At 36.2% G+C, this 25,812-nt stretch overlaps 1 protein-coding gene across 2 annotated transcripts in view; it reads right to left on the minus strand.

The window, feature by feature from the left end:
- raf1b (Raf-1 proto-oncogene, serine/threonine kinase b) overlaps positions 1 to 25,200 on the minus strand; it is a 61,370-nt gene extending 36,170 nt beyond the window's left edge. The window contains exons 1-2 of one of the 2 annotated variants that reach the window (XM_051672296.1): positions 25,125 to 25,195; positions 2,854 to 2,901 (exon numbers count right to left, since the gene is read on the minus strand). The gene's annotated coding sequence lies outside the window, so the exon portion shown is untranslated. Of the gene's footprint in view, positions 1 to 2,853; positions 2,902 to 25,124 lie in introns of both variants that reach the window. The other variant, XM_051672297.1, reaches the window with a different exon arrangement.
- Between the last annotated feature and the right edge of the window lie 612 nt (positions 25,201 to 25,812).

The raw sequence follows: 25,812 nt of genomic DNA on the forward strand, positions 1-25,812 counted from the left end.
AGAACAGATATAATTTAACAAACAAATGCACTTATTAGGATGTCGAGTACTCGTTCATCTTTAAATATCCGACTAGTAAAAACATTTGATTTTCCTGTCGTGGGTAACATTGAAACTACTTCTCTCAACTAAATCTTGCCGTTAGTTCTTTCAAAAAGAAAATTCTACCATTATTTGAAGTGACTGTATCGCTTCAGAAGACTTGGAATGTATGTTTCTTTGTGTGAGTGCAAATGTTTTTTTTTGTTTGTTTATTTGTTTTTTTTAATCTAGATCTTGTTGTTTATGCATAGTGCTTGTTTTTTCATAAGAAAAACTTGTTCAAAAATAGAACGTTGACATTAAATTCAAAATTTCAAGTAACTGATTACTTGTTTTTTATGTGTTAGAGTAATCGACTACAAGAAATTACTCAAAATGCCCATCCCTAATACTTATGATAAATTTTTTGCATCAGTCAAACACAAACAACAAAATTCATTATCAAATTATTGTACTGTAATACACAATGGTCAAAATGAATGTCGTGGATGATTTGTAAAATAACGTCATCTCTGTGAACAAAATACAAAGACAATGGGTGATTCTTCGATAAGGAGTCCCCTAGGATGATTTTCATCATAAAATAAAAAATTAAAATAACTTATAACTTTTTTTAATTGGGTATTTATGTGAAAAATCTGTATTTTTTTTTCTCCAAAGAATTGCTCCTCCCATTACTGCCGACATTACTATCACACCAAGCGTTTTACAGGTCTATAGAAAAATTGTAATTGATTAAAAACTAAATTTGTTGATAATGAATATAATGGCATCCATGTTTCTTGTTCACAATACCACCAGTTTAACCCATTTGGTGTCCACTATTTTTAACCAAAGAAATATTATGCACAAGACAGGTACTATCTCCGTCAAGAGTCGCTGTGTTTTGTTATTGCTCATTAAGCAGCTGCACACTCTCTCTGTACCCCAAGACAGCAGGGCTGGTGAAAGTAACTACAGTGGAGCGAGACAGACTGGAATTTATGAATGAGTGAAGACACGTACCTCTGTTTGTGTGATTTACACCAGGAGAAGACAAGACACATATCAGACTCGCTATTAATCACATCATTAACAACTAGTAGTTTGGTTCTGTAGTACTCACTATGTGGAATTTAAGAAAATGCGGTTGTCACTACTTGAATTAATTTGGTTGTAGAATGCAGCTGTCCCTCCTGTAAATTGCAGAACTGTGAGTGTACAGAACTGTGTTAAACAGGGGAGTGACAACTTTCTTTTTTTTTTTTAAATTCAAGTATTCAAAAGTGCTAATTAAAGAATCAACCAAACCCGTGTGTTATCTGTCCATCATTTTCTCATTACCAGTCAACACATCTACAGTAAGAGCCAAACCAAAAAGAAGGTTCCATCAGGTGATTATTATCTATAATCAGTTGTAAATTTTGTGACAGTGTCGTTATGTGTAATGTATCAGGTTGCTATCTGTGGGTCAGCACTTTTCTTAAACACTGAACATACTCGCTAACTCTTCGAGAAACTACGTATTTAAGAAAATGAATTTGAGTACCATCTGAGCCAAAGTGTTAAAAACATACCAACAGCAAAGAGGCTAGTCTTAGTCTTTACACTGCAAGGCCTAATGCATAGATCCAATATTTTGACACATATCCGATGTTTACATGAGTGGTCAAACAATATGGCCCATAAAAAGAGTGGCCGATGTAGTCCCGTTTACATAATACACTTTAGTGACAGCAAATAAAATGTACTCAGAATTGCTGGATTGAAACAAACACTTATTTTACACAATATTCGATAAACAAATTTGATCTTAATTCTCTCAAAGGTATGAGAAACAGAACGTGAATTTATGAACAAGGCTGTCAGTAGATTTTGGAGCTGAATCTAGGCAGAATGACCACTTCTGCCAAGAGAGCACAAGTTACTTTGTTAGCACTAAATATGCTTTCAAGTGAAATGTGCTTCTGCACTGGTCGATTGCAGCCTGGTTTCACGTGAGTGTTGTGCGAGTGAACGATCACGATACCATTCACACAAACCGCAAAACGTATGTAACCCATTTTAATTCTACTGAGAATGTTCTACTTTAAAGCACTGTGGAGTCAGTTAAACACCCAGACAGCAAGACTTTCTGAACAGCACTGACAGGAAAACAGATTACACTGTGCCCTGCACAAACATAAATTACATGGCTTTTTTCTTTTACCCATCACCCTTAATAAAATGTATCATTACAAACTACAAAAAAAATATGTTATAGTTTCATATTAAATAGTCTCTGAGGGGGAATCAATAAGACTTAATTTTTATTTCAACTGTGGCAGATGTAGTTAAAGCTTCTAAATGTATTTTTCAGAATACTATTTTTTTTTTTTTTAGATAGACTAACTACATTGACCTAACCACAGTAATGAGGAGCCATTCATTGTCTTACATGTGTTTACAGTATTACAAATGCCAACGTTAAACAATGGAAGAACTTTGGTAAACAAAAGGGCATGTAGAATGTAGAATAAAGGGCCTTTCAAAGGCCACGTCCATACTAATCCATTTAAGTTTGAAACCTCCGTTTTCTGTTTCCTAACATCATGGTTTTCCAAAGTATTCGTTAATAGAATGTGTTTTCAAAAGTCTAAATTTTCCAAGGAGGAAAACACTGTTCTAGTGTGGATGTGGAAGAGAGTCATAAATGTAGCAAAATTAGTGCTTTTCAAAAGAAAACTTAATGAGGATGTGGCCAAAGTCTGGACCTCCAAAAATTATAGACAAATCAGGGACAGTTTTTTTCTCCTGTTTAATATATTTTCTTTTCTAATGAAATAAACTTGCCTGGTTTGCCTTCAGATAATCCTAGAGATGACTTAAACCATCAAGAGCCTGAAAGGAAAACAATAGGGCTGTCAACAGGGCTAAGAAACTAAATTCAAAATTTTCACTAAAATATTACCAAAATTTGAATTATATTCAAATTTTCAAATAAATTTGAATATAAATTCGATTGATTAAAATTTTCAAATTAAAATTTGAAATATATTCTAATTTTAAAGGCATAATTTCAGCTAGAGGGAAAAAGACATCTAAAAGAGGGTGCAACAAATCCTACAAGAGGGTGCAATAAATCCATATAAACGAATCAGCACAGTGTTCTAGCGATTGTTTATTGCAAAGAACATATCTGGCTGTTCTTTCTTTCCTTTTTAACACCATGCCAGCTTCTATGGCTATATTCATGGTGAGAGCCAATTTAGTTATTCAAGAGTAAAACAAAAAAGGTGTTTAAGATTCATTTTTACTTGGTTAGAAACCTTTTCAAAAGTGTCAACAGTTCATACAGGTTCCTCAAGTGTGTAGAAGAGTTACAGTCTAGTAAGACATGTTCAATAGATAGTGGGCACTTTGGTGAATTTTCTCCAGATAGTAAAAATTGGTGTGTGAGCCTTGCGTGTCCTATCCGGCATCGAGAGTAAGTGACTTGATCCCAATGATTATTATAAGGGAATACGTGTCTTGTCCCAACAACAGGATTTATTTCCTGTAATTTGTTGTTTAAAAACTGATCCCATTCCGACTGCCATTTGTTTTTAGTGTATACGTTTAATGTTGGCTTTAGGTCTGTGAACTGAATAAAGCATTTTAATGGTTCTGAGGATAATGCTTCTTTGGCAGCTCTATCTGCTTGTTCATTACCAGAGATTCCTGAGTGGCCAGGTACCCAGCAGAAAATAATATTAAGATTCTTTGATTCCAGAGATGATTGTTGGGTGATTGGTTTTTATAGACTGCAATGCTTCCAGACATGATTATCATTATCAGTTATCATTAAAAAGGATTTCTGTAGAACAGTCTCAATGAACTTCAGTGCTAGTAATAAAGCATTTGCCTCTGCAGTAAAAACTGAACTTTGGTCAAGGATGCATATGCCTTGACACAGCTGACATGTTGCAAAGACTGCTGCCACTTGATTTCCAGATTTGGATCCATCTGTGTATACTGGGATGTTGTGGGAACACTGCTCTTATATCCAGGAATTGTTGGTAATACTCATTCGGATGAGTTTTTGATTTTTGGTTTCTCATTAAATCCAGATGGATTTTGGGCTTTTTGAGATCCCATGGGGGGATTTCACAAAAATGTGTCTGCTCCAGAATGTTTAAATCCACTTTCAGATTCTCCATATGGGTTTTTATACATAGGCCAAATGGACGAATGTGACTTGGTTTTCTTTCATATAGTACTGAATTTTAAGTTGAGAAAACTGCTGGATAGGCTGGATTTTCTTTATTTGTTATCAGTTTGGTTGCATATTGTAGGGCCAGCTTTAGGCGTCTGATTTCCAAGGAAGGTTCATTGGCTTCCACATATAAACTTTGAATTGGTGATGTTCTGTATGCTCCTAAGGCCAGTTGAATACCTTGGTGGTGAATAGTATCTAGAAGTCATATATATGATCTCCTGGCTGATCCATATATGATGCTTCCATAGTCCAGCTTTGAGCGAATCAAGGTTCTGTACAGATTCATAAGAGTTGAACTGTCTGCTCCCCATTTGGTTTTGGATAAAACCTTTAAAACGTTCATAGCTTTAAAACATTTATTTTGCAATAATTTAATATGAGGGATAAAAGACAGCTTACTACCAAAGTTGATACCAAGGAACCTGTTCTCTTTAACGACTTTGATGGGGACTCCGTCCATAAACAACTCTGGTTCAATGTGCAACGAACAGAGCTGACAGAAATGCATACAGTTTTTGTTTGTGAGAACTTGAAACCATTCTGAGTTGACCAAGAGTGAATTTTGTTTATCTTCAGTTGGATTTTCACTTGATAGTATGCAAGTACTTGCTTCTGAAGCAAATGCAGATGTCGTCTACATATAAACTACAATGAACTTCAGAACCAATGACTTTCACAATGCTGTCTATTTTAATACTAAGAGAGTTACTGATAGAATACTACCTTGAGGTACTTAGAGTTCTTGTTTATGTAGATTAGACAAGGTGTTTGCTATCTTTGCTCTAAAAAGTCTGTTCGATAAAAAAGATTGGCAAATGACCTCTAAAATACATTCAATACAGATACAAATGCCATGTTTCCACGTCATGTCATAGGCTTTCCCCAGATCAAAGAAGACCGCTACAACATGCTCCTTTCTAATGAAAGCATCACGAATATAGCTTTCAAGACAAATAAGATGATCTGTAGTGCTTTGGCCTTTCCTGAAACCACATTGGGCATTACTTATGTGATGTTCAGATTCCAGTACCCAGACCAGGCGATCATTGACCATCCTCGCCATTGTTTTACATAAGTAGCTGGTTAAGGCTATAGGGCGATAATTTATGGGATCACTATGGTCTTTTCCTGGCTTTGGAATAGGTATTATTTCTGCTTCATGCCAAGCAGATGGAATTTTTCCGGATATCCAGATGGAGTTAAAAATTCTAAGGAGCATTTTCAGAAAGAGGTGGGGTAGATTCTTAAAAAATTGATAGTGGACTTTATATGGTCCAACAGCTGTGTCGTGGGATTTTGTTTTAAGCTCGCTGTAGCTCTTCCATGGAGAAGGGTTGGTTGTAGGGCTCTGCACTGCTAGAGCCAAAGTTAATCTTCTCTTTTTCTTATTGAGCATGAAATATTAGAAAAGCAGGAAGATGGTTCTCAATATATGAATTGCTTTCGAAAGTTTTAGCTAGAGTGTTTGCAATTTCTTGTTTTGACGTCAGAAGTGTACCATGCTGTTTGATGTGTTGTATTTGAGGGCCATTGTTTTTTCCCTTCATTATCCGTATCAAGTTCCATATTTGGTTTGATGAAGCTTTCCTTTTTAACTTCATTTATGATTCTTATTGCTCGTGCTCTACTTATCTTGAGTTTGATAAGATTTTCAGTTGATGGGTGTCTAAAGAAAGCCTTTCAGTTTTCTTCCTCTCTTTTATGGTTTCCTTACATTTATTATTAAACCATGGAAGTCGCCTACATTTCATATTTAAAGATGTTCTTGGAACTGTATCATTAACTATAGCTATAAGCGTTTAAGCAAAATTCTGCATAGCATCAGGGCTGTCTTCTGGAAACCGTGCAAGCCCCTCATAACAGAGGGTTTGAAACTGAAACCAATTAGCTTTTTTAATTTGCCATCTTTGTACATTTGTTTCTTCCTCTCTTCCTTTAATGGTTACAATGATTGGGAAGTGGTTACTACCACAGAAGTCATGCCAGACTCTCCATGATAGGTCAAAGTACAATCCAGGCAGACAAATTAAGTCGATCGCAGAGTATATTCCATGTCCCGGGGGCAAGTAGGTATCTGATCCATTATTTAGAAGGCATAAAGAATGAAGATTTTATAGATAACCAATCTTCTTACCTTTTGTATTGCAATGATTGCTGCCCCACAGAAAGTCGTGACTATTAAAATCACCCATGAGAATAAAGGGGGGTGGGAGCTGAGCAACAAGGTGATCTAGGTCTGTGTGTGTCAAGTTTGAGTTTGGAGGAATGTAGACAGAAACGGCTGTGATGGTTTTCTGCAGAGTTAGTCGTACTGCTGTCACCTGTAGGTTGCTTTTAATATTTATATGACTATGGATCACATCATTTCTTATTAAAATGGCTGTACCACCGGAAGCCCGCTTGTCAATGGGACCAAAAGTATTAAAAATGTTAAAATTTTTAAAAGAGAGAGTACAATCTGATGGTAATTGTGTTTCCTGAAGAAATATGGCTATAGGATTGGTGATTGCAATTAAATGTTGTAGCTCTGTAAAATTAGCCCTGATACCACGACAGTTCCATTGGATGATAACATTCTCCATTACCCGTTAGGAAGAATAGTGACAGTTGGCCTGATTCTACCTTTATGGGACGAACTTCTACTATGATGTTCACTCTCTTTCATTTCCACATCACTAGTTTGCCTGGTCTTTGAATTTTCATCCTGGGGTGCTTTTGAATGTGAAGAGCTTGCCTTTCTATTGTTTTTATTTGCTTTTTGGCACTCTGTTATTGAGCTCTGATTGCAATGAATGTAATTTAGAAGAGTTTCACTCAGAGTTCCTGTATTCTTCATCTTTGGGGGAGTATTACTATAATTTATAGTTTGGGGTTTATCTTTGTGCATCCAGGTAATATCTGTCTGGCAATCTATTGTTCTCACAGCTTTTTTTGCAGCAGAGGCAAAGGTTTTATTCAGAGTAAACACAGGGACAGCAGCCACCATTTTTTTGCTTCAAGATAACTAATTCTCTTAGTACATCTGATCTTCTGTATTTCTTTTTCTTTGATCCACATGGGACACCGTTTTGATGCAGCTGGGTGGTCACCTGAGCAGTTACAAAATTTAGGTGGTTTTTCACAACCCTCTTTGTCGTGGCCCTCCTCCCCACAGTTGCAACAGATATGTTTGTTGTTGCAGCCATTGGATCCATGTCCATACCTTTGACAATCGAAACACCACAGAGGGTTGGGTACAAATAGGTCCACCGGAACACTTTATGTATCCAATTCGAAATTTTCTGGAAATAGCGGTTTATTAAATGTGAGGATGTACGTACTAGTTTTGATTGTTCTCTCTTCTCTCTTGATTATTATTCTTTTCATATCTGGCTGTTAAAATAATAAAGTCAAAAGATTAAGTAATTTCATATTCTCAAATACTGAGTAAAAAAGTGAAACGATAAACAAAATACTTCAAAAGACAGTTCTATGCGAACTCAGTGTTGCACAGTAGCCTGTACTGATCATGTACTCAAGAGTGTTTCATTAAATATAGTTGTATGTATGTGCCTAATGCTTATGCAGTGAGACGCTGACAAGAGAGCAAGGCATAGTCAAGACACAATCACCAAAGACTTCCACCTCTGTGGGGGGTGGGGGGGGGGGGGGTGGGCATCCCTCCAAATGGGTTTTCTATGCAAGCATGCAATAGACAGACGTATTTGACCATTGTGCCGTGCACCAACATTTTCTTATTATGCAACAGCACTGATGCAAAAAATCAAATCATATAACAATTGACTACACGTCTATGTGGATGTATTTCTGGGGGATATGTGGATGATAAGAGAAGCACTATAATAAGATAAATACACACACACAAAAAATAAATAGGAGGTATATAATAAGAGATGCTCCAATCTAGGGCACGACACCACTTATGCGCATCCCGAGCACAGTGATGTGCTTAAGTGTAAACAGAGTGCTTCAAAAGTGCGTAAATGTAAGATTATTGTGGGTGCGCAGTTCTTCTTAGTTCTTCTGCATCAGTTTATTAAAGCAATCCGTTGTCTGTCAGGCACTCTAACACAAAGAATCGGCAACAGTCTCTATTAAATTATGGTCCACAGCATCTCACAAATAAACCCTTGGACTACACATAATAAGGAGAACATTGCTTACAGCAGGCAATTTAAAGTCCGATCATGACTAAAATTGACATTTATTGTTTAATGCGGTGAATTTGTACAGAAACAATGCTTTGAATAATGAGGACGATATAAGACGCAACTTTTCAAGTTTACTCGCCGATAGTAACTACACGCAAATGCACCATGCGCTGTCAGTACGCTTAAACAATACAAAAAGTGGCACCTTTAATTCATCACTTTAAAATCAACACAGCTAAAAATAATAAACTTACTAGTTTGTTGTTGGACGACTAGGAGCATCCTGTCCCATTTGTAGAATGTGAATCTTTCTACAGTATGAATTCTGTCTTCTTGTTTTACATCCGTCGTCTTCAGTCAGTCATTTAAATGCTGCCAAACAGCCGATTTAAGTCACTTTTTTGATGGATATGAGTCTGGTAGATCGAATTCTGTTATATTTTGGAATTTGTGTGATTAAGTTTCAGTTTCACGTGAATTGAAAGTTCACATTCAGTTTGCGACACCTGGCCATTAAAGCACCACGCAGCCACCCTCCGTAACAATAGCAACAGCTCCAGTACCACTACCAACACAGGCACAAGAGTTTTCCCATTTAGGCTTACAAAATCTTACGAAAAACTCTTTTATATTATATATTTATGCATTATATATAATATTTTTGCCACGTGTAAATAAAGCATTTCACGTTTTTTAACCGTGGATTCTAAATTCTTACGGTTAAATTAACCGTGATATTTTTAATTGCGGTTAATAGTAAAACCGTATAATTGCATCATCCCTATTGATGAGTCCAGATTTACCCTATTCCAAAGCAATGGCCATGTCAGGGTAAGAAGGGAAGCGCATGAAGCGATGCACCCGTCATGCATAGTGCCCACTGTACAAGCCTTTGGAGGTAGTGTTATGCTCTGGGGTTGCTTCAACTGGCCAGGTAGTGCTGGAGCCTATGGTCAGTCTATCAAAGGACTAACACACAGACAAACACATTCACACTCACACCTACAGGATTTAAAAAAAATGTTTTTTTGTTTTTTTTTGCCATATCCAGTGTAATCATGAAATGCAATGATATAATTATACTAAATATAAATTAATTGAAATTATAATGAACCAAATTTGTGCATGTGAATGACTGTGTACCTCAGCCACCATGCACTTAACACCATTTTTGACCTAAGAAAAACCCTGCTGATAGCGTGTCACAAATCAATTTGGTGGGTGGGTGCAATGCAGATACTGGTGCATGATGTGTGTTTCACGGTAGTAGCAGTTTCAGCCCTTGGCTTCCCATTCAGTTCGTTGCCAACACCCTGTCTACACTAGATGCGAGCGGCACGTCGCGACAAAAGCAAATCACTCCCATTATAATAAATAATGCTGTCTACACTGGATGCGAAAATTGAGTCACACTGATAGTAAAGGCTGAAACATACTCTAAGTATGTGAATGCAGACGCATCTTGCAACACAAGCACAATTTCACACGCTGTTGCATTCTGAAATTTGTCAGACTGCAATTCATAACTTAAAGCAAATATGCATTGCATTCTCAATGTTGCCGCAAGGGGCGCTATAGCAAGATTAGTGTGAACCATCCACTTCTACAGTGAGTTTTCTCTTTCAACTACTGTCATGGCATGGCAACAATTTTAAGAGAATATTGCTGAGCAAGTTAGTTAACGTCAATATATTTAAAGCAACTTACCAGAGGTGGGGACCTGGGTAGCTCAGCGAGAAAAGACGTGGACTACAACCCCTGGAGTTGTGAGTTCGAATCCAGGGCGTGCTAAGTGACTCTAGCCAGGTCTCCTAAGCAACCAAATTGGCCCAGTTGCTAGGGAGGGTACAGTCACATGGGGTAACCTCCTTGTGGTCGCTATAATGTGGTTCTCGCTCTCGGTGCGGCTCATGGCGAGTTGTGCGTGGATGCCGCGTAAAATAGCATGAAGCCTCCACACGTGCTACATCTCCACGGTAACGCGCTCAACAAGCCACGTGATAAGATGCGCAGATTGATGGTCTCAGACGTGGAGGCAACTGAGATTTGTCCACCGCCACCAGGATTAAGGCGAGTTACTACGCCACCACGGGGACTTAGAGCACATTGGGAATTGGGCATTCCAAATTGGGAAGAAAAGGGGAAAAAATGCAACTTACCAGAATAATAACATATTCAGTTTAATGGCACAGACGTTTGAAGGTAACTCTATCGCCCCCTTGAGTACTGAGATTTGTTCCCGCCATGGTAATGTAAGAACGCACGTTAAGCATGTTCAGCTGGATCGTGTGTTGGCAATGGCCAAGTGCACGCATCTTTGTTCGTGTACTTGTGTAGAGTATGATTTAGGGCTGTCAAATACAAATTGTAATATTCGTCAAATTTAAGAAAAAAAATGCACATTCGAATTAACGATGTGTGCCAAGCACTGACGATGACTTCAGATCGATCGCATTCTTGTGCTAAAAAAGGCTAGACACAATGCAACAAATACAGTTTAACAGAAAGCAGGTGTCTTGAGATGCTTTTTAAAGTTATTTTTAATTAGACACAGCATCTAAAAAAAAAATAAAAAAAAAAATTAAAAAAAAACGCTCCTGCACAAGACGCTGAATAAACAAAAACAAAGTGAAACAAAGATGTTCGTCTTTCGCACGTTTACATAGAAAAACAAATGGATGGTTGCAAAAGCGTTCGGTGTGAACAGCCCCTTACAGTTGGTGGAGGTACTTGCTCTCTTATAAGCGTTTCTCAGATCAAGCAATGAGTTTTTTTAAACTCTTTGTCAGGAAAGATGTTAAACTTGGAAATATGTGTCTCAAGATCCTCACGTTTGGTTCCATTCTGTTGTGTTCCATCTGTTTGAACAGCCCCTGGCCTGTGCTCATAATCTGAGCCGCTTCACAACTAGGGGTGGGTAGAAATATAGTGTTTTCTGATTAATCAAGATCTTCATTTGAATGATCAATTCTTGAATCCCAAGATCGATCTTTTCACACAATGTGCAACCCTCCACTACACTGAGAAGAAATCGCTCGCATTTGCAACCAAATTTTGCGCTATGCGACTAAAGTGAATATATTTGGCAAATGGCTGTTAAATGTTTACATTTCACTCACCAGTAATTGTGTAGTTTAGTCATGAAGTGTTCAGCAGCAAGATCATTTCACAGCGTGTTGAGAGTATTTGATGTATTTTATGCACAGTTGAAAATGGAATGCACTTTTTTAACAGCCAGGAATGTTCTTTGCAATATTATAACGGTGCTGTATGGTTTATGTATTTAATGCGCCCTCTAGTGGACTAAGGAAATAATGTCAATTTAAAAATCAGCTGACTTTAAAATTCCATATTATTCAACTTTTGAAAATATTTAAGGTAAAAATTTGAATTTAGTTTCTTTGCCCAATTGACAGCCCTAGTATGATTCAGCCTAAAATGTCCATTTTGCACTGCACGTGCTGGCACGACTCCTGCCAACAAGACAAATAATTGGTTTAGAATGTTTGTTTCGACCCGTCCAGTGTAGACAGCCTCAAGCCGTTGCAGGGTGACGCGATGTGACATTGCTCGTGTCCGGTGTCAATAAAACAGGGTACATGACTATACAAGGCAAGACTTGACTCATGAACCTATCTGTCATGTATGAAAAATCCTGAATTAATAGGAGAATCAGATATGCGTTTAGAACTATATTAGATCAGGGGGTCAGGCATTGGCTGGTTAGCATGTCACCGTCAGCCTCTGCTGGTAGATGGAACCACACCTTATGGTGCCCAAAAATTATGTTTCCCCATTCATGTCCATTCAAAAATAACCATGTATTCTGACAATTTTATTTCCAAGCAGCAAATAAATTGCAAGTATTTCATTATATTATAGCAGATGTTTTACCAGTAACAGAGTGTTTTTGCAGAACTCTTAAAAGTGGTCTAAAATCATTGGGCAAATAATTTTGGTTATACTGCACAAGTTGGTGTTATGCAAGATGTTCATATATTTACCGAAAAGGAACAGTGGCAGTGAACAGATAATTACCATAACAGGGATCAAAATGACTGATTAAAAAAAAAAAAAAAAAAAAAACTATTTCCTAATGGCTTTTACATTATTCTCATACAGCAGTGCCAACTTTAAAGTGGGTATTGTATTTGTAATGTGACTACGTGACTTGCAGAAACAGTCCTCCGAAATAGCAGGCCTACAGTTTATAAACAAGGCCATCTACTAGACTTAATCTAATATAATTCAACACAGTCTTTCTATTACAGTTAACATCATGTGAATAAAGCTCTTGATAAGTCAAGGACAAATAACACTTTGACAAAATCAGCCAAATTATCATTCAAAAGAGCACCCAAATATCTGTCAGTTATGTTTTGCATGCACCTACAACTGCTTTCCACTTCATAAAAGAATTCATTGTGTGAAACTTTTGGGTATGTTTTATTTTTTAAATACAATTGTGAATTTTCAAGATATTCAAAAAGAACTATTCATGTTTTAGTTAGGCACACAGTAGATTATTAGGCTAATCCACAAGCAAAAACTGTCAACTAGAAAATTTTAAATAAATAAATTTGAGTTTTGATTGGCCTTTTTATAGTACATACTGTATCTATTAGCCTTGAGGCAATATATATGCTACTCATAAAATTCGTTTGATTTGAAAGTCTGAATAAACTATCTTTTTCTTACAGGAAAATGGACCAAATACTGATAACATCCTCTTGCACTCTCTAGAATGAGAACTAGCAAGTTGCAAATCATGGTTCACGGCTGTGAATTGGCTAATTTAAAAAAAAAAAAAAAAAGTTTTAATAGAAAGTATAGGGGAAAAAAATACATCAACATCGAAAAAACTGCACTCATCAAGCCAATTTATGTTGTCTTAATAAAATGAAAATGTGGTGAACTGTTCCTTTAAAACTGAAATGGAAATGGGACGGAGGAAGTCCTCACAGTAACCTCACAAACACATGAAATATTCACCAGCATGTGCACTGCAAGACCAAGACTATTTCCAATCCTCCTCTAAACAAATACCTTAAAAAAAGATAATTGTTCCAAACCAGTTAACAAATGAACAACTACTTAAACATATTCTAATTATTAAGCTTGAATATACTGCTAACATAGACTATGCAAGAATAAATGACCAGTAATAATGTCTAGAATAAATAGAATAATTAAATAAAACACTAAAATTTTAAGATTCTGATGAAGACAATATTTTCTGGTAACACTAAAGGTTGTATTTGTTTACATTAGTAAATTACATTAGTTAACATGAACTAACAATAAACAATACTTTTACAGCACTTATAAATCTGGGTTAGTGTTAATTTTAAACATATACTACAAGACATTTAACATTAATGAACACTTGTACATCTACAAATTAACATCAACCAAGATTTAAAAATGCTGCAAAAACTACAGTTCATTGTTAGTTCATGATACCTAATGCATTTACTGTTAATGAATAGAACCTTATTGTAAAGTGCTCTTTATAATAAATTTTGCAAAATGTCATCATGCAGTACATTAAGTAAAAATTCTAATGACGGTAGTTGGTGAAACTTTTTATTAACATTTTTGGTTTAAATTTTAGGTGGTGTGACTTCAGTTTCTTTGAAAATGTTCAACATTTTTGAACACATTTTTGCCTTCACTAGTGCATATCCATGGTCCTTCAGTGTAATGCATGCAGACTTAGGCCTAGCTCAGATTTGCTATTTAAATTATGTTGTTTCTACTTAATTTTAATTGAACTGAAATTTAGGTCAAACAATAACACCGCTTAAATAAAGAAGATTATAAAAGATTCTAGGTCAATCAATAAACTTATTTCTCCACATAAATGCATAGAAACCTGTACTTCAGTTGCACATGCACAAGGAAAACTGAGATAGTAACATGGTCCAACTTGACCAAAGGGGAAACAGATCACCCTAATGGTGACATCACACGAAACAAAACATTTGCAACAAAACAAATTAAATAATACAACAAGGAAGGAAACATAATTTAATAATTCAAGTGCAAGGCATTATGGGTATTCCCCAAAGCTTAAATTTTGTACTCAATAGTTTGAGTTATTAACACTTAAAATCTTAGGCTAAGTCTATGGATTTTTAAGAAAAATAAGTTCAGGGAACAAATATATTTGAGTTATGAGCCCAAAATTTTACATTTCAAGAAAAGTCTAAATAAGACAACTTGATTTTTCCAGTAATGACAACAGTGTGCAGGGCTCAATGCTAAGGATTTTTTCAACTGGCCCAGTCGGGCCAGTGCTTCAGATTTTTACTGGCCCTGCCAAAATTTTCACTGGCCCCAACACAAAAATTATAAATAGCTGTTTTTACCATCATGGCTTTAAAAATGTGTCCAAAGATAATTATTTTTTTTACATATATTATGTTTTTAAGACAATGTCCCTCCAAACTGAATCACATTTATAATTTGCAAGATATGATTTATGCCTTATGTAATCCCATATAAGCACTTTACAGATATAAATTCATAAATACATCATATTAACCTCAGCCGTCCTGCCATTTACACATGCGTTTTTAAGTGAAAAGTTCTGTTGTGCAGATGATGGATTTTCGGTCACCTGTTTAGTCATGCTGTCATGCAACTTTTGGCCATGTGTAGTGTATTCACACACAGGATCAAAGATTTAATCACTTAGTTAAAGATGTGATTACTGGCTGAATGTAATAAACATATAAATCCCTGAGAAGAGACTTGCTACCAAATTGGTTGTGACATGTCATATACATTAGGGAGATATTAGGCCTAATCTGTGAATTAAGAATATGTATATAACATGAAATCAGACAACCCAAACAAGACCAACACTGACTGATATACAAAGAACAAAAACAAAAATACCTGTACGGTCCAAAAATGAGAAATGTAACTAGTGTTTGTTTCATGAGGATGATATGAAGTAGACAGTTTTGAATATTCATCTTCATCCTGCAGCTAAACAGCTCTGATAATAATAGCCTAATAGCTATAGTGATCTTGCTTCTTTTCATATCAAACGCCATTATAATGTCGAATTAATGATTACATTTTGAAACTAACCTCATTAAATCTATACTTACATTTTGGATATTGAGCATCTCGTGATTTCCAGGCATGTGTATAACTGGGGTTTAACAAAGTTTATTACGTTTCATTTGGCACTTCATCTTTAAAGGCAAATTAATGAGAGAAAATGTGCTTTTTTTTTTACAGTGGGAATAAAACTAGCACTATGTCCCTTTACGAGAGCGCATGCAGGCAAAACAGTCTAAGCTGCACAGAGAGATGATGATGATGATGAGACATATGCACAGAGAGACATGCATTTTCAGTCCTATAGAATGAAACTGTTGATTTCTTGTGTTCCAATGTGTGGATTACTGCTTTTCACCAACATGTAAAAATGAAAAATGTGGGGATTTCACGCACTGTGAACACAGAATGTGCGGGGATACTTTAAATGTTGCAAAAGACGTGCAATGCCGCTATGAAATGTGTTTTTTTTAATATATATATATATATATATATATTTTCTACACATTGGTAATAGCTGCTGCTAAGACACTTGGAAAAGAGCGAGGACAGTGCTAGGAGAGTGCGCTCGGTGTCTGCATGCGACTGTGGCGCGTCCAGTATATTATGCGCTCGTGCATTATTGCGAGCTAAATAGAATTGCTCTCGCTCGTCGGTTAGAATACTTGGTTTGGTTTACAGTGCATATTATAATAATTATAAACAAATAAGCAAATAAAAAAAATTTACAAAAAAATGTAAATGTGTCAACTTTTATGTCAACTTTCCAAAATTATTTCATGAGTTTGTGCGTTCCTACACTTTAAAACCGAAGTTCAAGGCAATCAGTTACAACAAAGTTAATAAAATCCCAAGTTAATAGAACTTATGCATTTTTATTTTGTTCTACAAATGCATGTTAATTGTTCTTAACTTGAAATATTGATTAAGCCAATTCATACATTTTAATGGCACTTAACTTTCCATTTAACTCTGGCTGAACTAACAATTACCATGTAAGTTCAATATAAACACTTAAAGTAGAGGGAACCTAACTAGCTAGTACTAAGTAGAACTGGCTAGAACAGTGAATGCTAGCATGCTAAATGCATGCTAATTGGACACACAATGCTTTGATTACCATAGCAATTGCATAAACGAGTAAAGCCATATACTGTAGAACAATCTTAAATTGTACCTGTCCTCAAGCTATGCTCAAGCTCCACTATTTACCATAATGTTAACCTCCAAAATCTTTAATGCTGCACTATGTAAGATTTTTTGGTTAAAAATTAACAAAGTGCTATTATTGTGTAGCAAGGCAACCATGAGGGTGTCAGCATTGCCCTTGGCAACCATCACAGAGACAAAAAGGAAGAGAGTGGAGTGGCATAATCAGACACACCTGACAGAGATTAACGGCCTCAATCAGAGAGGATAAAAAGCCTCCAGCTCAAAGGAAGGTGAAAAATCACAGGAGATCACCAGTTACAGAAATACTCAAACCAGCCCATCTGGCACCAACAATCATCCATGCGATTATCTAACCAGCCAATCATGTGGCAGCAGTGCAGTGCATAAAATCATGCAGATACAGGTCAGGAGCTTCAGTTAATGTTCACGTCAACCATCAGAATGGGGAAAAAAATGTGATCTCAGTGATTTGGACCGTGGCATGATTGTTGGTGCCAGATGGACTAGTTTGAGTAGTTCTGTAACTGCTGATCTCCTGGGATTTTCATGCACAACAGTCTCTAGAATTTACTCAGTGAGTGGCAGTTCTGTGGATGGAAATGCCTTGTTGATGAGAGAGGTCAACAGAGAATGGCCAGACTGGTTCGAACTGACAAAGTCTATGGTAACTCAGATAACCGCTCTATACAATTGTGGTGAGAAGAATAGCATCTCAGAATGCTATTCTAATATATATATATATATATATATATATATATATATATATATATATATATATATATATATTATACACATATATATATATATATATACATATATATAGTATATACAGTTGAAGTCAGAAGTTTACATACAGCCAAATACATTTAAACTCAGTTTTTCACAATTCCTGACATTTAATCGTAGAAAACGTTCCCTGTCTTGGGTCAGTTAGGATCACTATTTTAAGAATAATAGAATAAAAACTATCACTATTTATTTCTTTTTATCACATTCCCAGTGAGTCAGTTTACATACACTTTGTTAGTATTTGGTAGCATTGCCATTAAATTGTGTAACTTGGGTCAAACATTTTGGGTAGCCTTCTACAAGCTTCTCACAATAAGTTGCTGGAATTTTGGTCCACTCCTCCAGACAGAACTGGTGAAATTGAGTCAGGTTTGTAGGCCTCCTTGCTCGCACACGCTTTTTCAGTTCTGCCCAAAAATGTTCTATCGGATTGAGGTCAGGGCTTTGTGATGGCCACTCCAATACCTTGACTTTGTTGTCCTTAAGCCATTTTGCCACAACTTGAGGTATGCTTGGGGTCACTGTCCATTTGGAAGACCCATTTGCGACCAAGCTTTAACTTCCTGGCTGATGTCCTGAGATGTTGCTTCAATATATCCACATAATTTTCCTTCCTCATGATGCCATCTATTTTATAAAGTGCACCAGTCCCTCCTGCAGCAAAGCACCCCCACAACATGATGCTGCCAACCCCATGCTTCACGGTTGGGATGGTGTTCTTTGGCTTGCAAGCCTCACTCTTTTTCCTCCAAACATAACAATGGTCATTATGGCCAAACAGTTCAATTTATTTTTTCATCAGACCAGAGGACATTTCTCCAAAAAGTAAGATCTTTGTCCCCATGTAGTCTGTTTTTTTTATGGCGGTTTTGGAGCAGTGGCTTCTTCCTTGCTGAGCAGCCTTTCAGGTTATGTCGATATATGGCTCGTTTTACTGTGGATATATATACTTGTCTACCTGTTTCCTCCAGCATCTTCACAAGGTCCTTTGCTGATGTTCTGGGATTGATATGTGCTTTTCGCACCAAACTACGTTCATCTCTAGGAGACAAAATGCATCTCCTTCCTGAGCGGTATGATGGCTGTGTGGTCCCATGGGGTTTATACTTGCGTACTATTATCTGTACAGATGAACCTGTTACCTTCAGGTCTGGATGAACCAGACTTGTGGAGGTCCAAAAAAAAAATTCTGAGGTCTTGGCTGATTTCATTTGATTTTCCCATGATGTCAAGCAAAGAGGCACTGAGTTTGAAGTTAGGCCTTAAAATACATCCACAGGTACACCTCCAGTTCAGTACACCTCCTATCATAAGCTAATTGGCTAATTGCCTAAAGGCTTGACATCATTTTCTGGAATTTTCCAAGCTGCTTAAAGGCACAGTTAACTTGGTGTATGTAAACTTCTGACCCACTGGAATTGTGATATAGTCAGTTAAGTGAAACAATCTGTCTGTAAACAATTGTTGGAAAAATTACTCGTGTCCTGCACAAAGTAGATGTCCTAAACGACTTGCCAAAACTACAGTTTGCTAATATTAAATCTGTGGAGTGGTTAAAAAAATTAGTTTTAATGACTTCAACCTAAGTGTCTGTAAACTTCAGACTTCAACTGAAGACATATTAAAAAAAAAAAAATTGTATTCAGAAAAATAAAATGCATTACATTATTGTGGCAGAGGAGTTAACCATTGATAAGACAATACAAAAAGCATTGCTTAATGTATTGCTTACTTGGATATTATTGAACATAAGCCAATCATTGGCCTATAGTTCACAGCAATCATTTTGCGATTGAATTTGTCAATCAGTCCGGGATTTATTATGAGGGCTTGTCTAAGGACTAGGCTTGGGATCAAGGCCTTTTTCATGCATCGATAAATCGGAATATTTTCTCGATGATTATCGATATATATAAATTTTTTCATATATTAGTAGTGCTGCTCGCAGCAAAATAGTCTTTGTCTCTTCAGATATTTCTCAACATAACTATGGTAAACTTTGAGCGACAGGGTTAATTAAAGGGGGTCGCACACCGGACGCATCTGGCGGATGACGTGGCGCGTTCTAAAATTCAAAACAATTATTTATTTTCTACAAAAGGTACGAACACACCGCCAACACTCTGCGTCAACATTCTTAATGGGCATCCTTAATGGGCAGTGGTAGCTCAGCGGTTAAGGCTCTGGGTTACTGATCAGAAGGTCGGGGGTTCAAGCCCCAGCACCGCCAAGATGCCACTGTTGGGCCCTTGAGCAAGGCCCTTAACCCTATCTGCTCCAGGGGCGCCGTATCATGGCTGACCCTGCACTCTGACCCCAGCCTAGCTGGGATATGTGAAAAAGAAGAATTTCACCATGTATATGTGCAAATGTATAATGTGTGATAAATAAAGAAAATTATTAAAAATTATTAAATTATATTAATTATTAATTATTAATTATTATTAATTATTATTAAAAATTATTGAAGTGCCACGGAGCGCAATTCGCATAGTTTTCCATTAAATTCGACCCAAATCATTATCAAAGGATTATCAAAGATTATTTACTGTAGCATAACTGGATGATATATTGTGTATAAGTATCTTTCATAGAGCCTACACAATGTATTTTCAGTAACAAGTATGTCTTTTTGTGGTTTTACAGCTTGAATGAAATAACTATGCATGGCTACATACAGACATACATAAAAAATGTCATGCAGTTACACCAGTTTCACTAACCTTCAAAAACTTAACGTCACTTTGTTAATTCTTGAAGTACAAAAACTTCTTCCATCTGCACCACTTCAGCTCGTCCTGTGTGTGTGTTTGTGTGCGTGTGCCCTCTCGTGGTCTCCCAACGCTATTACGTCAGGCTGTTAAACAGAGGTCAACTGAGTGAATTGGAATGCACACCAACTGGGCTTCTAATTTAAATGTCGGATAATTGTAATATATTGATGTCTCAAAAATACATTGATAAAATAATGTGCCGATCAATAATTGATATTTTGTTACATCCCTACTAAGGACCCATCAATGTACACCTGCGTCAGATGGATGCTTTTAGAGCGTTTCAGTTTGGTTGCATCGTGTAATAGACATACAATTTTTAGGTCGCTGTGTCAAGTTAAACGTAGATTAATACTTAGAAAAACACATCTTGAGATCCGAAGTTTGAATTTGCACTTCATCAAGCTGTGTTTTGAACGCAACAATGCGTCATCCTATTGTGCTGTCTGCTGAAGGGTTGTTTTTTCTTTGTATAAGCTGCGCACTGCCTATACAGCTAAAGTTTTACTTACTGCCCCTTGGAGAAAACAGGTGGTACTTCAAGCTTTAATTGATCAGGAATATTCCTTATTACCGTCCGGGGTAGATGTGGGTGATATGACCAAAATCTTATATCACGATATGAGTAATTTTATATCACAATAGCAATATATATCACTTTATAGTAATTTATTTTTAGAAAACCAATCAAAATGGGCTTACAGCTCTTACATAATTTTCTCTTTATTTGGAACTTGACAATAATCCAAGTTTAAAAAACAAAACAAAAAAAACACAACTTGGTTTTAAATCATTCATACCATAATGCTAAATTTCACATTTTTCCACATTTCAGTCTGATATGTTGTTGACCAATATGCAACAAAGAAAATAATTTAAAATAAGTTAAAAAAAAAAAATCTAACGAAAATAAACAATAAATATTCAATAAATATAAACACTTCTTCCAAAAAAAAAAAAAAAACAAATATGACAGAATTAATGTAGTCTTTTGGCTTCCATAATATTATTTTGCATTCTTCACTTGAGGTGGTAAAACAAATTGCTTGTATTGTTAGTTATTATCATCGTGCGACACAGTTTGCAGATTAAATTTTTCTGCTCTGTGTTGGCTATTGTAAACCTACACCACAGATGTCGCACATGTTTTAATAACAAGCTTCTCTTCGTTTTCTTGACTTGTTTGGGAGTCTTCCCATTCTTTGGAGATGTTTATCGTGGTTTTACCTGAGTCAAAAATGATTGAGTAGCGCCAGGGATCACACTCTGCACTCTCCTGCAAATACTGGGAAGACTGCTGGACTCACATACACTTTCGTGCTCCAGAGATAGTGTGCACGACACACACATGAAAAACATGCACGTGTCAGATGAGAAGCATATTAAGTACATATGAAGAGTAAAACGCAAGATGAATGTCACTGAATTTGCTTGGCGACCGTCGAAAACAATTAATGCCATGAAAACCCCTTCCATGTTCCATAAATTCTCTCAGTCTCATGTGAAGCCCTGCCCACTGATAGATAAGCCCACGCTGCGCACATTTATATTTACATATCGCGACATACACAACATAGCAAAATCTCTATCGACTGACACTTTATATCGTCAACATGTTATATATTGTCATATCGCCCCGCCCTAGTCCGGGGACATAATTAATTGCATAATTTTTTTAACACGTTAATTTTTCTTAATTAACTGCACTGAATTAATGCGATAAATCGACAGCCCTAATTAAAATATACTGCTAGTGATTGAGGTGATTGAGTTCCCTGTTCTCTATGTAAAAGCGCTTTGAGTGTAGTGTCAGAAAAGCGCCATGTAAAATTAATTCATTCAAAATATATATCATTAAAAAAAATAGGATTGTTTTTTGTCTTCATCAAATCAAGAATTACTTCAGTTTTAAATGTTTAATTGTATAACATAATATCAACATGAAAATAGCACATTATGACTCTGGCTCTAAATGCTCAAACACAGGCAATGTCCAGGCAAGCTCAAATCATGAGATTCATCCACCAGAAGAGCAGAGCCAAAACACTACTCATGTAAAGTGTTCTTCCGCAAATTGATTGCAAAGTTACATATTGCAGCTTTAACATAACATAAACTCTTCTAAATAACACAAAACTTTAAACACTAAAGTCTCCCCCTTTAAAGTTATCTTGCACAAAGACACATCATATAACAATTAACATTTACTCTCCCTGTCCAGTGACATGCAAAGCAAATAGAAATCCCCTGCCCAGTTTCAGTTAAATTTAATTTTCCGTACATTTAAAGAGAAGTTAAACTCAAAACAATAAAACAATTGAGTTTACTTAAAAGGTGTCAGTTTCGTGAACTCAAAAGAAAGATAAAGTTCTAAATCCTAATCAAGGTTAATTATTTTTAACTAATTTGTATGATTAAATTTTTCAATCTTCAAAACAATTAATTAGTTTGAGCATTAGGATTTACAGTGATATAATTGTGAGATAAAGGTAAATAGTTAAACTGAGTTGGCTTGCTGTCCGCATTGGTGGTCACAAGCGCAAAACTAGACATACGCTCCAAGTTTCCCCCTGGACTACTTGAGACATAATAAAAGTTGACAATTAGTGCAAGTTAATATATACAAAATTTAAAAAAAATAGTAAAATAAAAATAGAGATGGGGTGAAGGAGGGATGCCAGAAGAATTATGGCTGGAGAGAGGTAAGAGAGCCTATATATACAGTACTCTAGCGGTGATTGCAATTAGATGAGCGTGCTCCTCCTGAACATTCATTTTAGAACATTTCATGTCAACTACCCATGTACAAAAGATAGTGTCTGCCACTCAGATGAGACAAATAGATGATAGATGATCATGTCAGGATGGTTAGAATATTTAAAGTGTTTAAGAAAGTGCTTTTGAATACAAGACTTTTTGTAGTGTTGAACTCAGTCTGTTTGATATAAGCCTGTAATCAGTGGTTTCTAACAGTTCTTTGCATGAAGAACTTAACTATTCTGTCCTGGCAATGTTGTACAATCAGATGGTGTGCCCGAACTGCAGCCGGCACATCATACCAGTCATGCAAGTTATGCAGCATTTGCAGCCAAGACTAACGCATTTCGCACCCATTTTGCATGAGGCACAACAATATCCACCTGTTCTCACTCAATACCTAACTGTGCAACTATGCTGCATACAGCTCGACTGTGTAAATTTAACTCTTGCTGAACTTCTTTGAGGTCTTCATTGTTCTGACATCAGAAACCTGTTGAGCAGGTCTGTGCACTCAGAGACTGCTGATCTGGCCATGAGTGTGCTCTTGCATTGTATGTAATGCTATTACACACATTACAAATCAGTCTGCAGTAGAACATTTGTGGCATGTTGCCCATTTTGGCTTTTGTTCCATCAAAAATATTTCCCAGCATCACACATGACAATTCAATCCCAGTGTAGGGTTTACAAATAGAATGTTCTCTCACTGTTACCAAATGCTGCTAGTCCTCAAGAACTTTTGAATGTCATAATATCTGGGTGAAGCTGGCCATCAAGGACCATGTGTACAGCCTATATAATAATATATACTATATATACGTATAAAAAACGATCCAAAAACATCCTGAGGCCAATACATAATGAACTAAATTTCAAACTATGCTCATACCAGTTGCAAAAACAACATTTTAGTCAAACAGTTCTACTAAAATTACTAACTGCTGCACATTTGTATTGGAGATTTAAAAAGCCAAACGATGAACATTATTAACAACACAAAATGCAGACAGAAGGGTTTGAGAGGGTGATGATAATAAAATGCAATTGTCTGATACTCTTGTTTAGAATGAATGGACTCTGAAATCATGTTGTCTACTTTTATTACACCCTGCTGACATGTTCAAAACTAGTTCTGTAAATCTTGCATCAGAAAGTATTACTGACAATCCTACAACACAATTAAAGGCATTAGGCAGTAAGTGCTAAATGCCTCTCCTGTGTTCTACCTTCAATCAGAGAGAATATCACTCAGCTAATAGGAAACCTTTAAATGCTTTCCACAATAACAGCAGTTTGGCTTCATTCAAATAGACCTGCAATGTATCCATCCAGATTCAGCATTTATATTATGAACGTAGCAAAGTACAGCCAGGTTTTATGTTGGGTTAAGTTGGGTTACTATCTAGGTCAGTTATTATGAGTAACTGGGCTGTCAAATTAAATCAAAGTAATTAAAAGTAATTAAATTCAAGATATGTAAAAATAAATAAATATCAATACTTAAAACTCACACTGTTAACATCTGATTTAACATATTTCCTTTGTTCTAACACAAAATTGACCACAATACTTTACTGACTGCTCAAAGAGATGCACAAGACTATTCCTATACTCTTATGTTTTCTGATTAATAAAAAGTGAAAAGGCACTGAGATTTGTTAAAAGAAAGAAAGTAGAAGATGTGACCCAGTTACACACATTTGCTCCACTGTTTCAAAAGACACAGTTAATATCAAAACTTTATACTTTAAACTACAAAACCTTTTGTCTTCAAGATAAACACTACTGGCTTCCAAAATAAAAATGTATTTACTGACGAAAGAGAAAATACTTTCAGCGACAAAACACTAACGTTTCGACTTTTTGCAAAGTGACAAACGCCATTACTAGGAGTTCATGTGCTTATGAACTTTCCTTTCATTTAAGTTGCTGTTTCTATATGATACCAATACATGTATCTGTCTTTGGCTATATAAAGTAACGGCAAGATCAACAGTAAATTGTAAAACAGATTTAACCTTGTTTACAAACACAATGTGCTCATTCAATTATATTAGCCTACCTATAAACTCCCAATACAGTCCAAACTGCAAACAAACAAAAAAGTGTGTATACTATTTAATCGGAGACTGGAGGTTTACTCACCAGAGAAAGTTGTTGAATTGTTGATCCGCCATGATTATCGCTGCAGGAAAAAAAAACGTGTGACGTTAGAGTGATGTCATCATTATTCATCACTGCCAGCGACGCGACAAACTTGAAGAAAGCGTTCTATGCGCGCGGACAGTGTAGGGGGCGTTCCAGCTTTGTCGCGTCGCTCGCTTCAGTATGGTGTGTCACTTTTTAAACATGTACTGACAGTTTGTTTGTTTGTTTGCTTGCTTGCTTGATATTGTGTATTAATTGTTTAATTTTCATTGTTGCGTAGACATTACTTAGCCATTATTTTAGACACATGTACGTTGTACGTGACTGCTGCGACCACAAATAGGACATTACTGGACCATCACTTGTGGATGCTTGCTGTGTGTGTGTGTACTATGTTTATACTACATTGTGGGGACCAAATAACCCCAGAAGGATAGTAAAACCTGAGATCACCTACCTTGTGGGGCCCCATGAGGAAAATGGCTTTTTAAACATACTAAACCTTTATTTTATTTTGTATTTAATGTAAAAATGCAAAAAGGTTTCGGTTAGGGTTAGGGGATATAAATTATCATTAGATCTGTATAAAATCCATAAATGCATGGAAGTCTTTAGAGAGTCCCCATAATGATATAAAAACAAGTGTGTGTGTGTGTGTGTGTGTGTGTGTGTGTGTGTGTGTGTG

The sequence above is a fragment of the Myxocyprinus asiaticus genome, chromosome 35 (genome assembly GCF_019703515.2).
Source record: "Myxocyprinus asiaticus isolate MX2 ecotype Aquarium Trade chromosome 35, UBuf_Myxa_2, whole genome shotgun sequence".
NCBI classification, from domain to species: domain Eukaryota; kingdom Metazoa; phylum Chordata; class Actinopteri; order Cypriniformes; family Catostomidae; genus Myxocyprinus; species Myxocyprinus asiaticus.